Source organism: Maniola hyperantus, chromosome 24 (genome assembly GCF_902806685.2).
Source record: "Maniola hyperantus chromosome 24, iAphHyp1.2, whole genome shotgun sequence".
Taxonomy (NCBI): Eukaryota; Metazoa; Arthropoda; class Insecta; order Lepidoptera; family Nymphalidae; genus Maniola; species Maniola hyperantus.
The window spans coordinates 6,838,467-6,860,414 of NC_048559.1; the positions used below are offsets into that span (position 1 = coordinate 6,838,467).

A 21,948-nucleotide genomic window follows, 5' to 3' on the forward strand; every position below is an offset into this window, starting at 1 on the left:
AATTAGTCAGTCAGTCAGCTCTTTATTTTATGAATACAGATGAAGATAAAATAAATTACGTATGCTGGCGTAAGTGGGGAGATAACATAATAATATACAAAATTATGTAAATTGCGTTGTCTTGCCAGTTAGCCGCAAATCAGCCTGCGGTGGGTGTAATTAACGTTCACATAGTATTCGTTAAATATTCTGTCTTCAAATTGCTATTGTTTATTTGAAAACTAGCTGATGCCCGCCACTTCCCTTGACTACGATCGCACCTGGTGGTAAGTGATGATGAAGTCTAAGATACGTCTATGTCATTGTGTATCAAAAAATAGAAGGCAATAAAACCATAATTGCTCCAAATAAATCGGTACCCTTATTAAACTGTGTTTGTTTGTTGGTTTGTTTGTTAATTGGTTTGTTAGTTTGTCCTTCAATCACGTCGCAACGGTGCAACGGATTGACGTGATTTTTTGCATGGGTATAGATAAAGACCTGGAGAGTAACATAGGCTACTCTTTATCCCGGAAAATCAAAGAGTTCCCACGGGATTTTTGAAAAACTAACTCCACGCGGACGAAGTCGCAGGCATCAGCTAGTATCCAATAAATAAATAAATTTAAACGTTTTTATAACGTGATCCCAAAATAATTCTCTTGAAATTGAAAAAAGGATGACTAAACAGCCAATTTAGCTACAAGCAAATTTCGTAGAGGCCGTGAAATTGCGCTACGAAAGCTCTACGATGGCAGTAGACACGGAGGCGCCGATTAAAGCGGCCACCAGTTGAGCACCGCTGAGTTCAAGTTCCATTCTGAGATGAACTATCATGACCCACTTCTTTTCTTTCCAGTACTCTGATTGTAAACTAGCTGATGCCCGCGACTTCGTCCGTAGGTTTTTTTAAAATCTCGAATTTCTGAATTCTTTGATTTTCCTGGATAAAAAGTAGTAGCCTCTCCAGGTCTTTATCTATACCCATGCAAAAAATTACGTCAATCCGTTGGACCGTTGCGACGTGATTGAAGGACAAACCAACAAAACAACAAACAAAACCACTTTCCCATTAATTATACTATTGTAAGGGTACTGGATGGGAAAGTGTGTTTGTTGGTTAGTAGTTTTTTTAATCCCGTGGGAACTCTTTGATTTTCCGGGATAAAAAGTAGCCTATGGAACTCTCCAGGTCTCCAGGTCACTATAACCACACGAATAGATATATACTATACCCATGCAAAAAATCACGCCAATACGTTGTTCTGTTACAGCGTGATTGAAGGACAAACCAATAGACCAACAAACAAACTCACTTTCGCATTTATAATATGGGTAGTGATTAAGTATAGATTACTGTCCTAAGTTTTACTGTTCAAGTTTTCCCGGACTTACTGTCCCTTACTGTTTAAGTTTTCGCTTAAATGACTGACCCTTAAATACCCATAAATAACACCCTTCATAATACCTTTATGATTAGAATCTGCTAACTTACTCCAGCTGGTCTGTTGCGGAAAAGCTGGATCAATCATGGTTACAATCTCAATTGTTGTGATTGACTTAATTTATGGTATTTTTACTGCAAATATTATTAAATGACTTCAGAAAAGTTCTTATTTAATAAAAATACACTAGAAATTAACGTGTGACGCTCGACCGACTTCAGCATACTTCTGGAAACAACAATTTTTATTAACTTTGTAGTAGCCCTGGAAGTCGATTTTTTGAAAATAATTTTTTAACCAATCGCGAGAGAGTTTTGATTAGTCAGAGTTGTCAGGTCAAATGATTGCAATTTTCATTCATCTAAGAATTTTCAAACTAGGTATAGCTTTTCAACTGCGCGTGAACTGTGGCCAAACTATTCTCATTCTGAAAGGAGACATGCGCCCAATAGTGTTGATGCTGATATGGGTTGCTCATGATGATATGGGTTGATGATGATGAATAAAATATAGGTACGCAAATCTTGTAGAGTCCGTGCTACGGGAGCTACGACGTAGCTGCTACGTACGCTCTACGACGGCAGTAGACTCTGAGGCGCCGATCTAAGCGGCCACCGGTTGAGCGCCGCTGAGTTCAAGTTCGAATAACACTTCCATACTGAGATGAACTATTGAAACTATTTGCTTTGAATAAAAAAGCAAAAGTGTAAACTGTGAAATTATTTATCATAATATTATTCCTTTATTTTAATTTAATTTTGCGCAGATAAATATTTAGCAAAAAAGTTATTGTAAATTCAGAAAATAAATTAGAATTACCTACTTCATTTAAAAAGTGTGTGTTGGATTTTTGTGTACTTGTGTGTGTTGTTTAAGGATAAACAAAAGTTGTGTGACTAAAGTTTAAATAAAGTTTGAGTTGCTCCAAACCGGCGAAAAGTTTGCGAAGGTAAGTAAGCTACTTTAATGGGATAAGCATATTGTATATTGTATAGAAGCAGGCGTTATTTTGAGGAAGTCCATGATATACAATGAACCAAAAGCTTATTTGCTATAATCCGCTGAAACAGGTCGAAACATGCAGCATGCGACATGCATCGCCCACCCTCCCACTGCTAAACATGCAGGGAAAGCAGCAATTAGGCAAGCAAATACGGACCACCACCACACAAATCCTAAAAACACTCGACACACGTTTAGCCCCAACACCGGAGTATCTACATCTCCTGAGAATGATGACACCATACAGATTCGACCTGTTTCAGCGGATTATAGCAAATTAAGCTTTTGGTTCATTGTATATCATGGATATCCGTAAAGTAACGCCTGCTTTTATACAACCCTAGTCTAGAGTTGCGTGAAGCTGGCATAAGCCCATCGAAGTAGATATTTGAGTAAATACCAAGCGAAGTCAAATAGCCAGAACTCCTACGAATTTGGAACAGCAAAGTTATTCGCATTTCTATCATACTATCTAATGTCTTATGACAATACTCAAGTATTATGAGCATTTCTACTTTGAATGTTCGAATTTCGCCTTTTACGATTGCTTTGTTCCTCTGAGAGCACGTTAAACCACCACCCGTCGCCGGTCTTGCTTTTCACTACCCATATTATAGATGGGAAAGTGTGTTTGTTTGTTAGTTTGTCCTTGAATCACGTCGCAACGGGGTAACGGATTGACATGATTATCAGCATGGTTATAGAATAGAATAGAATAGAATGTTTTTTTATTCATGTAAACTTTTTTTACAAGTGTTTATGAATAGTCAGGTAGTTTTAATTTACCACTGGTTCGGAACGCCGTTCGGTATAGTTAAAGACCTGGAGTGACTTAGACTACTTTTGTGCCAAAAATAAAAAGTTTCCACGGGATTTTTTAGTAAACTAAATCCACGTGAAGTCGTGGAAGTCAGCTAGTTATTGTAGGTATAATATAAGTGGGTGCCCAAAGTTGACAATCTTAGTCTATAGAATTCCATAAAGCTAGTATAAGTCTCTCTGAATAAGATATCAGTTTTGAGTAAATATCAAGCGAAGTCAAAAAGTCAAATTATTTCTATCGAACTATCTAATCTCTTATGCAAATAGTCAAGTATTATGAGTATATTTTCACCTTTGGACGTTCGAATTTCACCTTTTACGATTACTCTGTGCCGCGGAGAGCAGTTAAAGTCGGTCCCGATTATAATCTCTACCTAGTCGAAATATATATGTCGCAGCGCAGGTATATTGTGACATTACAATGACACTAAAACCAAACCGTTAAATTGTGAGAAATGAAGTCGATTGACAATCTACCGTTACCGACAGTTTAATTATAATATCATTAGTGAAATTGTAATACCTGCGACATATACATAAAAGGAAAAGGTGACTGACTGACTGATCTATCAATGCAGAGCTCAAACTACTGGACGGATCGGGCTGAAATTTGGCATGCAGATAGCTATTATGACGTAGGCATCCGCTAAGAAAGGGTTTTTGAATATTCAACCCCTAAAGGGGTGAAATGGGGGTTTGAAATTTGTATAGTCCACGCGGACGAAGTCGCGAGCATAAGCTAGTTACATTTAAGCTAGGGACTGATGAAAATTGTAGCTAGATTCTAGAAGAAAAATCGTCTTCGAAGTGTAAGCTATTTATATCGTGGTCAAAAGTAAACGTTAGCGATTTATAAAGAAAAAAAATGGACAAGTGCGAGTCGAAGTCGCGTGGAGAGGGTTCCGTAGGATGAATATGTAAGTTGGTACGAACAATGTTGGGAGATGTACAATGTTATGTTAAGATCATTGACTTTTTATAGGTTTTCCTTTACTTCTTGTATTTTAAAAAAAAAATCATGGTCAGTTTTTCAATTTTGGAGATAAGGGAATGGACAATATGAATAATGTGACAATATGAATATAATGGATATATTTTCGTAAATAACATTAAAACTATTTATTTTAAAATTACAAAAAATATACATTTTGTAAGGGTGGTAAATTGGGCGGAATAGAAATATACCCGGATACGGAATAATCTACCACCTTACAAAGATTAGAGGAAAAAAAAAATAATTTTACTTACTTGATCTATCTACCTAGTAAAGAATAGAAGCTAGCCGTCGACTCCCTTGTAATGTATATGAGGTGTTATAAATGAAATTTGCTAGATGTTAGGCAAAATTGTTTTTAATGTAACTTTTACCGGGGTCGCTTAATACATAGTGATGGCTAATAATGCTTAGTTATTCTAGCTTAATGCCAAGACTTAATTTAGATACATTAGAATGCCTTAGGTAGATAGTACATAAAATCTATGTTTTAAATTTAAGATGCCATTGGCATGGAATAGACAATGACACAGTAAAATTCATAAAATTGTTTCAAAATAAAGCTCAGTAGTAAAGACAGGGTTCTTACTGTACACATACACTAAGAAGGTTCACTAAACTGTTCCAGGATACAAACATTTGCTTACTTGTAGGTGCGAAGACTGCAAGGTAGCTGGACGGCATCGGCCAAGCTCCCAAAACTCGATTTAACTTGATTCTTCACAACCGCAATGTTTCATTACAAAGATTTTCACCAAGTCTTATCCATAGAAATTAAGTTGCCAACGTGAATGTGCAAAAGAAATAAATACGGAAAACGAAAGCAAAAAAAAACGGAAAACCGAAAACTAAAAACGGAAACGCAAACGGAAACCCTGCAACAAAGAAAAACAAGATTATAATTTGTGCTGTGTGAAAATTTCGACACGTGGAATTTTCCCGATCAAACACAACTCACCTATTGAACTCCTGGCCACCAATGGTTTTCAGGAGTCCACCCACAACCCATTATCCTCATTTATTTGGGAAGGTAAAATAACTGGAACTGAAAGGGAAATCATGAAATTAGGATTTTCTCTAACCAAACCGCCATTTTGTCGAATCCACATTACTTGATTTTTCACTCACCATAATTGATGAAACATTGAAATACGTTAGGATGACTAAATTTATAACAATTGTATTTTCCCAGGCGAAGCCATGGGCGAAAAAGAGTGAGATTTTCCTGGAACGAAAAAATTCGTCTTCACATGTTGACTCCAGAAAAATTCTAAATCTCACCAATCGGTGTTGCCAGACGCAACCCGAGTGTGGCCGCTCTCATTTAGTTTGATCATGAAGCCAATTCATTTTTGAATATTTGCGGAACCTAAGGATATATTATAAGAACCGTTTTGTTAATGACTTAACAATAAACAAATGATATTATGGTTTTATTTAATTATTTTGTTTTATTTTTACGACAATTGACAACGAAGCAAACGCCATCTATTGTGGCTCGAATGAACTCTGAACATCGACCCACGCGTAGTTCTGCACCTTGATGCTAGGTGGCACCAACATACTTTGAACAAAATTGATTTTTATTAAAAGCGAAACGCTAGTTAGTAGTTCAAAATTTACAACGTCACAATTTAAGGCCCTTATAGTAAGCTCTTTCATTTCAAATGTCACATTGACAAACATTGTCAGATTGCACACTCTTTTTTTAAATTTTCTAACTTGCCCCCATTTTGGCTTAATTTAGGTCACAGAAATTCGTTATTTCTAATTCTAGCAAATTTCAATTTAGATTCAGAGAAAATTGGCTGTCACAGACGGACAATATGCATAAGAGTGATCCTATAGGACTTTCTAGGATTACCCATGAAAATTGTAACCGTAGGGTCCATATCCATTTTTCATTCCGTTGTACAGAACCCTAAAAAAGAAAATACCTACCTATTAGGCGAAAATGAAAATATTATATTTTGGGATAAAAGCAAACCATGTGGAAGGTGAACCGAAAAACGTAATTCGAGTATTTTTTCATCAAAATGACCGCAAAATCGCCGTTGGCGGGTCACGTCGCGACTGATTGCTAGATATTATGTCATTTTATTGATTCTTAGGGTTCCGTACCTCAAAAAGAAAAAGGAACCCTTATAGGATCAGGTGGCGCAAGACCGTGGCGTGTGGTCCTAGTCCCTACAAGAGACCTATGTCCAGCAGTGGACGTTTATCGGTTGATGATGATGATGATAGGATCACTTCATTGTATGTCTGTCTGTTGTGTCTGTCTATCGTGTCTGTCAAGAAAACCTATAGGGCACTTCCCGTTGACCTAGAATCATGAAATTTGGCATGTAGGTAGGCCTTATAGCACAAGTAAGGGGGAAGATTCGAAAACCGTGAATTTGTGGTTATATAATAAAAATTAAAATGTATTCATGAACTAATAGTTAGTATTTTCAATTTTCTAAGTAAGATAACTACACCAAGTGGGGTATCATATTATGCCCACAAAATAACTGGAATGTAACCTTTCCACTTAAATGAAAAATTGTTTCACCATCTGAAAAGTACCTTTAGTACCTACGCGACAGGTCGAGGTGGCAATCGGGGTAGGGACGCCCCGCATACCCGCACAGTCCCCGCGCTAAACTAGGTGCTGGCGAGCGCAGGTGTCTCCCACCCTCATACCCTGATTGCCATCTCGACTTGTTGCGAACTATACCTACCTAGAGAAAAATACCTCGTTCCAGAAAACGCGGCCGTCTTGACCAGTTGCCATCATTAATCAAACGTCGGTTGATTAATTACTATCACAGGGATCGTTGAAAAATAATTAAACCGGCTATACCTTGCCTTTTACATCATCCATTTCCGGACTCAGGAAATGAAACCGGGACATGGTAAATTTTATCCACAACTAGCGACCTATCCCTGATTTGCTCGGGTGGAAATTCATAGTCCACTACGCTGGCCAAGTGTGGATTGGTAAACTTCACACACCTTTGAGAATATTATGGAGAACTCTCAGGCATGCAAGGTTTCCTCACGATGTTTGTAGGGGTCCGTACCTCAAAAGGAAAAACGGAACCCTTATGGGATCACTTTGTTGTCTGTCTGTCTGTCTGTCTGTCTGTCTGTCTGTCAAGAAACCTACAGGGTACTTCCCGTTGACCTAGAATCATGAAATTTGGCAGGTAGGTGGGTCTTATAACTGGCATTAGGCGAAAAATCTAAAAACCGTGAATTTGGGGTTACATCACACAAAAAAAAAAAAAATTGTGGTCATAAACTAATAAAGTAGTTAGTATTTTCAATTTTCGTAAGATAACTAAGTAGGTACATCAAATCGGATATCATATGAAAGGGCTATACCTGTGCATTCTAAAACAGATTTTTATTTATTTTTATGCATCATAGTTTTAGAATTATCATGCAAAACGTCGAAAAAATATGACTGTGGTGCAGAATCCTCGTTGCGTGAGCCTGACTCGCACTTGGCCGGTTTTTTTCACCGTTTTCATCATAACCATATCGTTATCATTGTCGGCCTACTACTGAGCACTCGTCTCTCCTCTTACAATGAGGAGAGTTTAAGCCATAGTCCACCACGATGGCCAAGTGTGGATTGGCAGACTTCACACACATTTGAAAACATTATGGAAAACAATCAGGCATGCAGGTTGCCTCACATTTTCTTTCACCGTTAAAGCAAGTGCTTTAACGGTGCAGTTTAATTGCTTAAAACACACATAGCTCCGAAAATTCAAAGGTGAGTGCCTGGAATCGAATCCCTGAGTTCCCGGATAAGAGGTCGATGTCTCCATTCACCGCATACTACGTATACAAATTCCCATGTAAATGTAATTCGAAAGTCTTTTGCAAGATCTGGTCTCAACGGCTGTTGAATATCGCATGAACCACTTTCAAATCTCTTACAATTCCGGCTCAAGGAGCGGAGAGCAGATAACAAAGCCGCGGGATAAAACAATGCCAAATAAGACGAGGGGCGATTACGCACTGCATCCGATCCGAATTCGTGAAAATACGTTCCGAAGTAGTCATAGAACTATTTGTATGGTAGGTACCTTACGCATTAGCTCCGACTTCCATCATCCGAGTTCTCTCCGTTACGGCGGTTACGCACTCATCCGATCCGAATTCGTGAAAATACGTTCCGAAGTAGTCATAGAACTATTTGTATGGTAGCTTACGCATTAGCTCCGACTTCCGTCATCCGAGTTCTCTCCGTTACGGCGGTTACGCGCTCATCCGATCCGAGTCCGTGAAAATAGGTTCCTTTTTGTTTTACGAACTATTTGTATAGTAGATTATGACATTATGTCGTAGATATTTTTTATATCCGTATTTTCACGGATTCGGATCGGATGAGTCCGTAATCGCCGTCATCCGTGAGAATATCTAGGGTAATCGGACGTATGACGTAGATATTATGTCAAAGGTGTCCGAATAGCTTGGATTTGGATCAGAGATTGGATTACTGCGTAAGCAATATCTGCGGCGCCGCAGCGCACCGCAAGCGCATCGTGTGGCCAAGTCTTACAATTCCGGCTCAAGGAGCGGAGATCAATGACAAAGTCGCGGGAAAAAACAATGTCGAATAATCTGTTTGGAGTACAATTTTCTTGTTTCTTTGTTTGACTTTTGTTTGAATATTTGGACATATTGTTTCAATACAAAAGGTCTTCGAAATCACTTACAATTTATTGTAAAAATAATAGTAATCCAAGTAAGATTATCTAGAGTCATCATCATCATTATTAACCGATAGACGTCCCCTGCTGGACATAGGTCTCTTGTAGGGACTTCCATACGCAACGGTCTTGCGCCGCCTGAATCCAGCGGCTCCCTGCGACTCGTCTGATGTCGTCCGTCCACCTAGCGGGGGTCTTCCAACACTGCGTCTTCCGGTGCGAGGTCGCTATTCCAGCACCTTGAGACCCCAACGTCTATCGATTTGTACGAACTATGTGCTCTGCCCATTGCCACTTCAGCTTCGCAACCCGTTGAGCTATGTCGGTTACTCTAGTTTTCCTACGGATCTCCTCATTTCTGATTTGATCACGTAGAGAAACTCCAAGCATAGCTCTCTCCATCGCCCGCTGTGTGACTCTGAGCTTTCTTATGAGGCCCATAGTTAGCGACCATGTCTCGGATCCGTATGTTATCACTGGCAACACGCACAGAGTAGGTACATTCTACAGAATAGAATAATTTAATTATAACTTGGTATGTTATTTCAATTACTTGTAAAACAATTAGAAGATTACTAATGACCCGCTAATGTCTCCATTAAGTTGTTTGGAACTCTCGGTCTCGGAATTAATAAAACAGTAGGCCAAATTGGTTGGTATACCTACAGCTACTTAATTACCTTTTACAGGTTTTTGCCACAAGACAATCAACTGATCTGAGTTACTCAGCGAGCGATGGAGGGAGCTATTTATACGTAGTCAAATCCGTATTTATTTAAAATAAAAATGGCGAGCAAACGAGCAGGCGGGTCACCCGATGTTAAGTGATTAGCGCCGCCAATGCGTTGCCGTAGCTAATTAGGTACAAAAAGTAAAATAATTAGGTATAATACAGAAGACTTAAGTAGGTATAGCTAATTACAAGTTTTCAAGAAATAAAAATGTTTTGTATGGGGATTCTTTACAATTCTTACATTAATAGTCAGTATTTATAATTAACTAGCTGCCCTGGCGAACTTCGTTCCGCCTAACAGTCGATTAAATTTTTTTAAATTTTTCTCTCCGTAAGAAGCATCCTCGTACTTCAAGGAATATTAAAAAAAGAATTAGCAAAATCGGTTCAGCGGTTCTCGAGATTTGCGATGAGCAACACATTTAGTGATTCATTTTTATATTATAGAAACTAGCTGCCCTGGCGGACTTCGTTCCGCCTAACAGTCGATTCAAATTTTTTAAATTTTTCTCTCCGTAAGAACCATCCTCGTACTTCAAGAAATATTATAAAAAAAGAATTAGCGAAATCGGTTCAGCTGTTCTCGAGATTTGCGACGAGCAACACATTTAGTGATTCATTTTTATATTATAGAAAGATTTGGCACATAGAATTAATAAGTCGTCTCTGTCTACAATGTTTTATTTAGTTGTTGTTTTTATTTACCAGCGTACCAACGTATCTAATTAAAAAAGCTTTAACAACTTTCCTTTGCTTAGTTGTAGAAAGAACAAATAACTTTAACTTTAACTTTCAGCTTTTATAAAATAAGGAAGGTCTGGGACTCTACTATGAGATTCATTTCATACGAGATGTTTATAGACTAGAGAAGCTGGAGGTTCGGACAATAGCTGATCTAATACACAAGAGAAATCACCACGAATAGCGGAATAAAAATAAATACGGGTATTCACAATGCATATCTTCCAATGTTTGCGAATTAAAGCACTGGGGGATTTATATTTGCCCCGATTTCATGAAAAACTGTTACGTATCTAGATTTTTTTAGGATTCCGTACCCGAAGGGACCCGACGGGATTCTGTTGTTAAGCCTCCGGTGTCCGTCCGTCCGTCTATCAGCGAGCTGTATCTCATGAACGGTCTCATGAAAGACGGACTCACACACCATCGTACAAGATCGGTACAGCTGATAAAGTAAAGTAAAGTAAAGTAAAATATTCTTTATTGGACACCAAAACCAAAACAATAGAAATATAACAAAGATGTTACCCACCCACGACTTCGTCCGCAAGAAATTAGGTTTTTAAAAGTCCTCCATGATAAAAAGTAGCGTAAAACACTCGCAAGCTCCTCAACTATAAGCATCCAAAAATCAAGCTCTGTTGCGACGTGATTGAAGGAGAAATCGACCAACAAATATACAATCGCATTTACATAATATGATATGATTTTAACTTTAATACTTTTTAACTTTTTTAGCGGTAATAGAAATACACACTCTGTGAAAATTTCAACTCTCCACCTTTTATGGTTTATGAAATAAAGCCCGCTGATAGAAAATTTCAACTCTCCATCTTTTATGGTTCATGAGATAAAGTCCGCTGATTGAAAATTTCAACTCTCCACCTTTTATGGTTCATGAGATAAAGCCCGCTGATAGACAGACAGGTGGACAGACGGAAGTATAGAGGGACGGACAGACAGATGGGTGAACCGACGCGACGGACGGACAGGGGAATCTTAGTAATTTAGGGCCCCGTTGGCATCCTTCGGGTACGGAACCCTAAAAAGTCGACAAGGGCAGTGGTGAGTTAAATCTAAATATAAAGAAAAAGGTGACTGACTGACTGACTGATTGATCTATCAACGCACAGCTCAAACTACTTGACGGATCGGGCTAAAATTTGGCATGCAGATAGCTATTATGACGTAGGCATCCGCTATGAAAGGATTTTTGAAAATTCAACCCGTAAGGGGGTTTGAAATGTGTGTAGTCCACGCGGACGAAGTTGCGAGCATAAGCCAGTACAAAATAAATGCCTCAATATTTAGAAAACACGTCTATTAATATTTATTATAAACAATCAGATAAAAAGTACGATTCCATTGGGAAAATAATATTTCACGTTATTTTCAGTGTCGCAGAAAAATCGTAAGCTTTTTCCTCGTGCTTAGGGATTTAATACCGTCTAATATTTTTGCCTCACGACTCTTTGATATTATTTCGATATTCAATAAACATTATTGTGTGTGAACATTGTGAATGAAAAAGCATATTATTCAACACACATTATTATGAAAAAAGCCGCAAAAAGCACTTTTCATTCGATCACATGATTAGATGTCAATCACAAAAGAATGATTTTCGGCTTTTCGTTATTTATAGGCTTTGGGACAATCACAGAGAATTCAACCTCAAGAAAACGGATATACAAAGTTTTAGCTGACGCAAAAACCGAAACACGTATTAAATATTATTACACAAAGGATATATAATATACAAAATTAAAAAAACAAAAAATAATAATTACGAAGTTATAAGCTTGTTGTGTTGAGTCGTTGTCCTCGAAAAACATGGTCACCCCAAGCAAGCGGCTGTGAGCGAACGGGACGGCTGGCGTCGATAGTGCACGCTCCTACTCGCGCAGCTCGAATCAGCTGATGCATGTGCTGGTGGTTATAATATTATTGGCAGTCTGCGTCTCGCCGCAGACTGCCATATAGGCCGCAAGCACGGTATGCCGTTGAGTTGATCGCGTTCGTCGCGTTTGCAGCGTCGCGTCGCGTAGTATTCGTCGCTCACGCAGGACACCAGGTTAGCGTTTAAAATAATCGTGAGTGAAATTTATAAATATATTTGTAGGCAGCCTGAACTCACGTGTTTGTCGGAGTATTCCCGACTAGCTGATGCTCGCCACTTCATCCGCGTGGACTTGTATTTTTAAAAATCCATTCATTCTTTATCCATTTTTTGTCCCGGAAAATTAAAGAGTTCCCTTTCTTTAATTTTCCGGGACAAAAAATATCTGTTCATCCCCAGGATACAACCGATACCTGTACTTACCAAATTTCGTTAAAAAGCGTGAAAAGCTGTCAGTCAGATAGACAGACAGAATGCAAACATACACACTTTTAAATTCAGATACAAGTTAGCCCTTGACTGCAATCTCACCTGGTGGTAAGTGACAATGCAGTCTAAGATGGAAGCGGGCTAACCTGGAAGGGGTATGGCAGTTTTTAATAAACCCATGCCCCTTTGGTTTCTCAACGGCATCGTACCGGAACGCTAAATCGCTTGGCGGCACGGCTTAGCCGGTTTGCATTTGTAACATTTGCAATATGGATTAGGATAAAACGTTAGCCTATTATTGGCTTGAAAAAGGTCGTCACGTCATATCAAGTTAATAGAAGATTCGAGAACCATTATTTAAATATTTTATTCACATAACTGATCCCAATTTTACAGTAGACTGTACGTAAATGATTAATTGCCAATAAGGGACGATTGGCGCGAGATTTTTTTTATTTTTTAAGCTACAGCCACACCCGCGCGTCATTAATGCGGGATGCGTCCACAACGCGAATCTATACGTGCACATCTACGCAACTACGGTACGCAGCAGAAAGTAATGTACATCGACCTTTAGAAAGTGGTAGCGGTTTTGTAGAGCATTCTAAACATACCTGTGCATTCTAAAACAGATTTTTATATATTTTTATGCGTCATAGTTTTTGATTTATCGTGCAAAATGTCGAAAAAATACGACTGTAGTACGGAACCGTCGGTGCGCGAGCCTGACTCGCACTTGGCCGGGTTTTTGTATTGTTCTGGCCTCAGTATTTTGATACGCAGAATCTCAGCTCCCGATTTCACAGTAGGCTGGACGTAAACGACTAAATTGCCAATCAGAGGCGACTCGATTGCCGCGCGAATATGCTCGTTTAATGATCACTTAACGATCTCTGTTCACTATAATTTCCCTTCGTTCTAATGTTAAATTGTAGTAAAAGATATTGAAATAGCATCGTGAGGAAACCTGCATTCCTGAGAGTTCTCCATAATGTTCTCAAAGGTGTGTGAAGTCTACCAATCCGCACATGGCCAGCGTGGTAGACTATGGCCAAAACCCTTCTCACTCTGAGAGGAGACCCGTGCTCTGTAGTGAGCCGGTGATGGGTTGATCATGATGATGATACTGAATAAAATCGATTACCCGTCTGTCACTCAATAGGGTCTTGGACTGTAATAATAAAATGATGTGATTTTTGTATAAGTAGCGGTAGTTTATGGGACTAGAATTCATTATTAAAGAGAATAAATAAAAACAGACATGATTTTTATTTATATCACGGCTCTACGAATACACTGAGAGAAACAGAAAGAGAAAATGAGAGACAATAGTGAGATAAATCACGTTTACGTAGAGAAAATGAATGTAAGAAAATGTAAACCCTAATTGCCCTGATAAAGTTAAAGGTTAGATTAATACGCATTAGTCCGGGCTCATAATGTAACATACGCAACTAAGCCCAAGTTATCCGGAACTAGCTTAACTAGCTTAACTGGTTTACTGAAACTTGGGGGGTTTATTGCGCAATGTAATTGCAATACGGTATTTGAAAAATAATAATTAGTCAAATCAGTACTATATGCGACCCGCAAATGCCCCTTAAACTTAAGGGGAAAATCTATAAAACAGTCGTTAGACCTGTCACATTGTATGGTTCAGAATGTTGGGCGGTAAAAGGGACGGATGAAAGGCGAGTACATGCGACTGAAATGCGAATGTTGAGATGTGTGGTGTGACAAGGATGGATAAGATAAGGAATGAATATATAAGGGGTAGTTTGAAAGTAGCGCCAGTGGTAGAAAAGATGAGGGGTAATAGGCTGGCATGGTCCCATACCATGCCAGCCTATTACATATAATGCGGAGGGAAGAAAGCCATGTCACTAAAAGAATGTTAAGTATGCATGTGGAAGGAAAAAAGAGGAGAGGACGACCAAAGAAAAGGTGGATGGATTGCGTGAAAGAGGATATGCGTGAAAAAGAGGTGGATAATACCTTGACGAATGACAGGAATGAGTGGAAGAAGAAAACATGTTGTGCCGACCCCACGTAGCGTGGGATAAGGTAAGGAAGAAGAAGTCAAAACGCGTGCGTGCTTGTAGCTGGCATGCGAGTCTCCCGTCCCACTTCCCTCAAGGGGAAAAATCAAACGCCTTGCGATCTACTGGTATGCCTTGTACTGGCACGCGAGCTACTGTCAGAATCTGGATACACATGCGAGTAGCTCGTATTTGCTTGTAACTGGCATGCTTTTGTGCGAGTAACAAGCATGTGTATCAACGGCTTTAGGCAGTGGTCCGACCGCCGACGATGAACGAGAAACGAGTAGAACTAAATAATAAATGAATTGGCCATCAGCGGGAAGCGAGTGTGTAGTTTCGATAGTTTTATTGCCGTGCTATAAGCGAGTGTGCAAGTGCGACGAGCGATTACTCGCGCCATTCGCCCGCGGTCGCTCAGTCCTGTGCAAACCTCATGACATCAAGCGAACGAGCACCGCTGAACGAATATCGCTGAGCGAGTTTATCTTTGAAAAAAAACAAAACAAGTAAAGCGAGTCGTCGCCGGCAGTGTGAACAGTCAGAGTGCAACTTTTGATATATGCATCTCTTTCGTTTACACGGGATGTACATTTAATTGTGCGTTTCTTGAGAGAGAAAATCGCCGATATATCGCTCGCCGGCGGTCTGACAACTGCCTTAAGGAGCTATGAAACTAAAACTACCTGTAAATGCTGAAGCCCTTTATCCCGACTTACGGTTTCATCATGAGCTCAAGTTAAAAGCAGGTATAACTTGGGGAGAAGTTTGCCTTTATGGGCCGAGCTAACTTTTATGGCTCCTTAGAATTCCGGGCACTTGGATGATGTATCACTATGTTTGGGAAACTCTAGTGATTAATTACTTTTATTTAAGTAGCTACTTTTACTTTTATTTAAAAAGCTGTGATAGCCTAGTGGTTAGGACGTCCGCTTTTTAATCGGAGGTCGGGGGTTCGGAGTTATGTGCATTTTAAGTAATTCAATATCACTTGCTTAAACGGTTAAGGAAAAAATCGTGAGGAAACCTGCATGCCTGAGAGTTATCTATAATGTTCAAAAGTGTGTGAAGTTTACCAATTCCCGCATGGCCAGCGTGGTAGAACAAACCCCTTCTAAATCTGAGATGAGACCCGAGAAGGCTCACAGGACCTCGTGAGTGGGTCCCCGGTGGAGGGTGATTCGTAAACGCATTTCCCAGCAATAAAAAAGGGTCTAGCTATCTCAGCCAAATTCAAACTAACTTTTATAATATTACTAGTTGATGCTCACGACTTCGTCCGCGTTTTGACATGACAGTTGACACAAAGTTAAAATGGCGCGTGAACACTCTTTTTATACGGACTGTAACGAAGGTGTAAAAATTAGGAGTTAAAAAATAAGGCGTAAAAAATATCACCACTATATCATCTTACAAATGCAACAACCAACCACTAAAAAGTGTTAAAGTGTTCGCCCGCGTGGATTTAGGTTTTTGAAAATCCTGCGAGAACTCTTCAATTTTCCGGGATGAAAAGTAGCCTATGTCCTTCAGCGGGATGCAAACTATCTCTGTACCAAATGTCGATAAAATCGGTTGAACGATTGAGCCGTGAAAAGCTAGCGGACAGAGAGACAGATAGACACACTTTCGCATTTATAATATTAAGTATGGAAGTATGAGTTTTGAATAAACCATTTGATTTGGTGAAATTATCAACACGTGTCGCCCACGTTCCTGTTACGTCATTGAATACCTGTAGTTGGCCTGAACTGCAAAACGTAAATTAAAATTTACCGTCAAACCGCTATGCAAAATAATTTCCGTGATCATCCCATTAAACTTAATCCTCTATTATGAAAGCGCGACGCGCGTTCAATTTTACACAAAGCGTGGATTTGAGCGGAAATCCCTCACTAACATAATCAATATTGCTGAGATTATCTAGTAATTGCTATCATACCATGATTGCAAGGAAAACATACCACTTTGGAAGTGTCTCTCGCGCAAACTATTCAGTTTAGAAAAAAATGAAATTAGAAACCTCAATATCATTTTTGAAGACCTATCCATAGACTGATATAACCCCACACATATGGGTTCGATGAAAAAAAATATTTTTGAGTTTTATTTCTAAGTATGGGGAACCCCAAAATTTATTGTTTTTTTCTATTTTTGTGTAAAAATCTTAATGCGGTTCACAGAATACATCCACTTACCAAGTTTCAACAGTATAGCTCTTATAGTTTCGGAGAAAATTGGCTGTGACATACGGACGGACAGACAGACAATCTATAAGGGTTCCGTTTCTTGCCATTCGGCTACGGAACCCTAAAAAGGATTTTCAGAAATTCCTGAACAAAGCCAGGGCGGTTCAGCAAGTTTTGTACTAAAAGTAAATTGGGCGGCGATAGAAAAAAAGACGTTTTGCAAAACGTATTCCGTGGCTCGAATGTAACCTAGGTTAGAGATGAGTATTATTGCTACTTTTTAATCGGGTGGTGAATTTTTCACAGGTGATTTTGTAAGGAAAGCTATTTTTTTCACCCTTACAATAATTTGTTTGTTTCATCAATTAAACTAGAAAATGTAACCCAGATCAATAGCGCTGATATTAATTCGCAATAGGGTTTTCACGGAAATTGAATTTTCGTACTTAGTATAATTTTTAACTAGATGTTATTCTCTTTGCAATACGCAACAATGCCAGTGTTCTCGCTCGAACATTCTTTAGCGCTTTAGCTTAGGTCAAAGACCATATGCGCGTGTAATTTAAAAACAAAGTGGGATTAAACAACAACAAATTCCTAAAAGGCCTCCTCCTCTGGTGCTGCAAATGTTCATGGGCGGCGGTAATCACTTAACATCAGGTGACCCGCCTGCTCGTTTGCTCACTATCTCTATTAAAAAAAAAAGAAAAAAAATTGTAACGATTGATAAATTTTGTGTTATTTTGTTCCGTGATTTTTCACAGGTTACTTTAAGTGAAGTAGCAATAACGTTACATATTATATTATGAAAACATTTTCACATGATTTTTCACATGCTACCTGCAAAATGCCCCGTCTCTACTAGGTATAGAAATGCAAATGAGGTGTGGTCGGCCTAACGAGCGGTTCAAAGGAAAAGGGAAAAATATAAAACTACCGCAAGAGCTTTACAAAACTACCGTAGACGAAGCGAAGTCCGTATATCTGTATATGTACCTAGCATAGCTATTATTTGCGTCTAGACGTGTTAATGAGATCAAATGGTTTAACTTTATTAGTTAGGTAATACAGGTGTAGGTAACAGTTTTTATGGCCAAAGAGCCAGCGCGTGTCACACCTTCCTTATTTTATAAAAGCTGAAAGTTTCTCTGCGTATTGTCGCCAACACTGGAAGGAAAATTCGTTTGGATGTTTGTTTGGACCATGGTGGCTTTGGGAGATAACAGGTAATAAACCTACCTATCCTAGAATCATGAAATTTGGTAGTTAGGTATAGGTCTCATAGCACACATTCGATGAACAATCTGAAAACCGTGAATTTGTGGTTAAATCACATAAAAAAAATTAAATTGTGGTCATGAAATACTCATTAGTATTTTAAATTTCCGAAATAAGATAATATATTAAGTGGGGTACCTATCATTTTTTTTTTTTTTTTTTTTTTAATTTTATTTTGTTTATTTGAAAGTAATCAACAGCGTAAATACATAATTATTATTTAAATTTAAATCTAGGTATAACAGAAGGCCAAAAGAGATTACTTAAAATTATAATTAAACTATTTTAACAGAATAGAGTTAGAATAAATGTAGGTATATACAATAATAAAATAAAATTACAACAGTGTGTGTATGATTGTATGTGTGTGTGTATGCGTGTGTGAGTGTGTGCTTATGAGTATGTGTGAGCGTGTGTGCATGTGTGTGTGTGTGTAAATGGGAGTGTATGATTGCATGCATATTTAGATATGCAATGCAATCATATGAAAGGTCTTCACCTGTGCATTCTAAAACAGATTTTTATTTATTTTTATCCATCATAGTTTTTGATTTATCGTGCAAAATGTCAAAAAAATACGACTGTAGTACGGAACCCTCGTTGCGTGAGCCTGACTGGCACTTGGCCGGTTTATTAAATATTTTATTATCCTGCCAATTGCCAAATAAGGCTCTGACACTCCCAGTCCCACCGATGGGTGGCTGTGTTTAATACCGCACGGCGTAATCTATAAGTCATGTCTGCTTTGTTATAGGAAAAAGATTCTTTTTCTAAGATTTTCTAAATGATTTTAATCTTATTTCGTGGTTTAACGACATATATTTTAATGTAGATAACGGGCACATACCACTATTAATTTGGCGTCTTTATTTGTCGACATTTCAACCCAAAAAGAAAAAGAGGGTAGTTCGCTATTGCTCTTGACAGCTCGAACTTCATCTCTCGCAGCACCGCAGTCCCGTCGTGACCACAACCCGTGCAATTGGGTTGAAAAATCGACAAATAAAAACGCCAAATTAATCGTGGTATGTACCCGTTACATATATCTATAATTACAATAAAACTGTATTAAAACATTATTATCGATATAGACCCCAAGACAATTTTTTTTTAATTTTTGTCTGTCTGTCTGTCTGTTTGTGCGCACATCGCGCAAAAACTACTGAACGGATTTAAATGAAATTTAGTACAGTGGCAGCTAATACTCCGGGCTAACATATAAGGTAGTTTTTATCCCGAAAACAATTAGGGATTCGTCGGTATACGGGATAATTTTTTTTATCGATTTACTGCATAACTCTGTCACAGAACCGATTTTCACAATTCTTTTTTTTCTACAAAGGTCAGGTTGTTACCATGTGAGTTTAGTGAAGATTTGATGAACAGTTTCAGAAATAGAGTATGGAACTCCTCAACAAGTAACTGCATTTATCGATGCTACTTTTTATCCCAGTAAATGAAAGAATTCTCACAGGATTAAAAAAAACCTAAGTCCACGCGGATGAAGTCGCGTGTATCAGCTAGTCTACATTAAAATAAGATTTTCTTACTAAGATTTAACAATCTCAGAGATTAGCTCAAACTACCGCAGACGAAGCGAAATCCGTATAAATACACTTAGCATTTACCTGCTATTATATTTTATAGTGAATGAAGTCTAGACCTGTTAGTAAGAACTAAGATCTAATGGTTTAACTTTATGAGGTAGGTTATAGCGGATTCTACAGACATTTTACAGTCTTCGTACAGATTTGATAAAAGCTATTATCTATATATACATATTATAAAATTCAAAGTCCTGACTGACTGACTGACTGACTGACATATATATCAACGCACAGCCTAAACCGCTAGTCCTAAAGACATGAAATTTGGAGGGTCTATTCTTTGTAAAGAGTAGGTAACCACTAAGAAAGGATTTTTCGAAATTCCACCCCTAAGTGGGTTAAATGGGGGATGGAATTTTGTATGAAAGTCCGTCATTTTTCAAGTTATTTGCATGTAAATTGGTATTTGGCTTTTCGGTCACAAATGAAGAAATCCGTGTTTCAGGATTTTTGGAAAATTCGCTATTGATATTATAATTAAAACTTCCCCTAAAATCTTTCTTTTAAATTCTAAATTTTTTTTGTGTGATCTAACCCTAAATTCACGGTTTTAAGATTTTTCCCCAAATGTCAGCTATAAGATCTACCTACCTGCCAAATTTCATGATTCTAGGTCAACGGGAAGTACCCTGTAGGTTTCTTGACAGACAGACAGACAGACAGACAGACAACAAAGTGATCCTATATGGGTTCCGTTTTTCCTTTTGAGTTACGGAACCCTAAAAAGGATACAAAAGTTCATGTAAAAATTTATTTGAACAAAGAATCTTTCTGTTTTTATTTCTATCATAATTTTAGACACTATAATATAAGTCTATGAGAAAGAAAGAAAGAAACTTTTAACTTGATCACTACACTACAATGAACACTACAATAAACCTTAAAACTAATTAAATCAATCTACATCATTATACTGATAAGTAAAAAATATATGTATAATAAACAAATTAGTGTCACGTGTGACCAAATAAATAGGTCTCCCACTTAGCACCAAGCTGCAGCGCTGGTTTTCAGTGGGAGCTATAAGACAACTTTCATATTAAATAATCATCATCATCATCATCAACCGATAGACGTCCACTGCTGGACATAGGTCTCTTGTAGGGACTTCCACACGCCACGGTCTTGCGCCGCCTGAATCCAGCGGCTCCCTGCGACTCGTCTGATGTCGTCCGTCCACCTAGCGGGGGTCTTCCAACACTGCGTCTTCCGGTGTGAGGTCCCCATTCCAGCACCTTGGGCCCCCAACGTCTATCGGTTGTACTAACTATGTGCCCATATTAAATATACGTACATAAGACACGAATATTCTTTTCACGCAATTTTTATCTTTCCGATGCCATATTATGTCGAGTTTATGACATGTATAACTTTTAATGGGCAGTCGATACTGAACGATGAACTGAACGTATTGTGAATAAAACGTATCCTTTTACCCTTTGAGTAATATAAAACTGTTCCATTATTAAAGCAATATTTATGTCAGACACGCAAAGGTTGTCACACACATTTGAGAACATTATGGAGAACTCTCAGGCATGCAGGTTTCCTCACGATGTTTTCCTTTACCGTTAAAGCAAGTGATATTTAATTATCTAAAACGCACATAACTCCGAATAGTTAGAGGTGCGTACCCGGGATCGAACCCCCGACCTCCGATTAGAAGGCGGACGTCCTAACCATTAGCCTATCACAGCTTACAACACAGTTATTCAATATAGCTCTCATCAAATGTATCAAATATCTAGCGGTTCGTGTGAAAATGATATGGGGATATGTAATATCGACTACTTACGTGGAATCAGAGCTTCAATAGCTCAACGGGTAAAGGAGTGGACTGAAAACCGAAAGGTCGACGGTTCAAACCCCGCCCGTTGCACTATTGTCGTACCTACTCCTAGCACAAGCCTGACGCTTAGTTGGAGAGGAAAGGGGATTAAAAGAAAAAAATAAAAAAGAATCGCTTCCCGCAATCCGTGCGGAATTCCCTTTAGTTTCACCGATACTTTAAACTTTTGACCTTTTTGACTCAATACAGTCGTTAGGGAGGTAGGGAATGTTCGAAGACCCCCCATAGGTGGACG

At 38.5% G+C, this 21,948-nt stretch overlaps 1 protein-coding gene across 2 annotated transcripts in view; it reads left to right on the forward strand.

The window, feature by feature from the left end:
* Window positions 1–2,027: 2,027 nt before the first annotated feature.
* Window positions 2,028–21,948, forward strand: part of LOC117993503 (dopamine receptor 1-like) — a 228,085-nt gene continuing 208,164 nt past the window's right edge. For both annotated transcript variants that reach the window (XM_069506974.1, XM_034981309.2), the window contains exon 1: window positions 2,028–2,373. The gene's annotated coding sequence lies outside the window, so the exon portion shown is untranslated. The remainder of the gene's footprint in view (window positions 2,374–21,948) is intronic.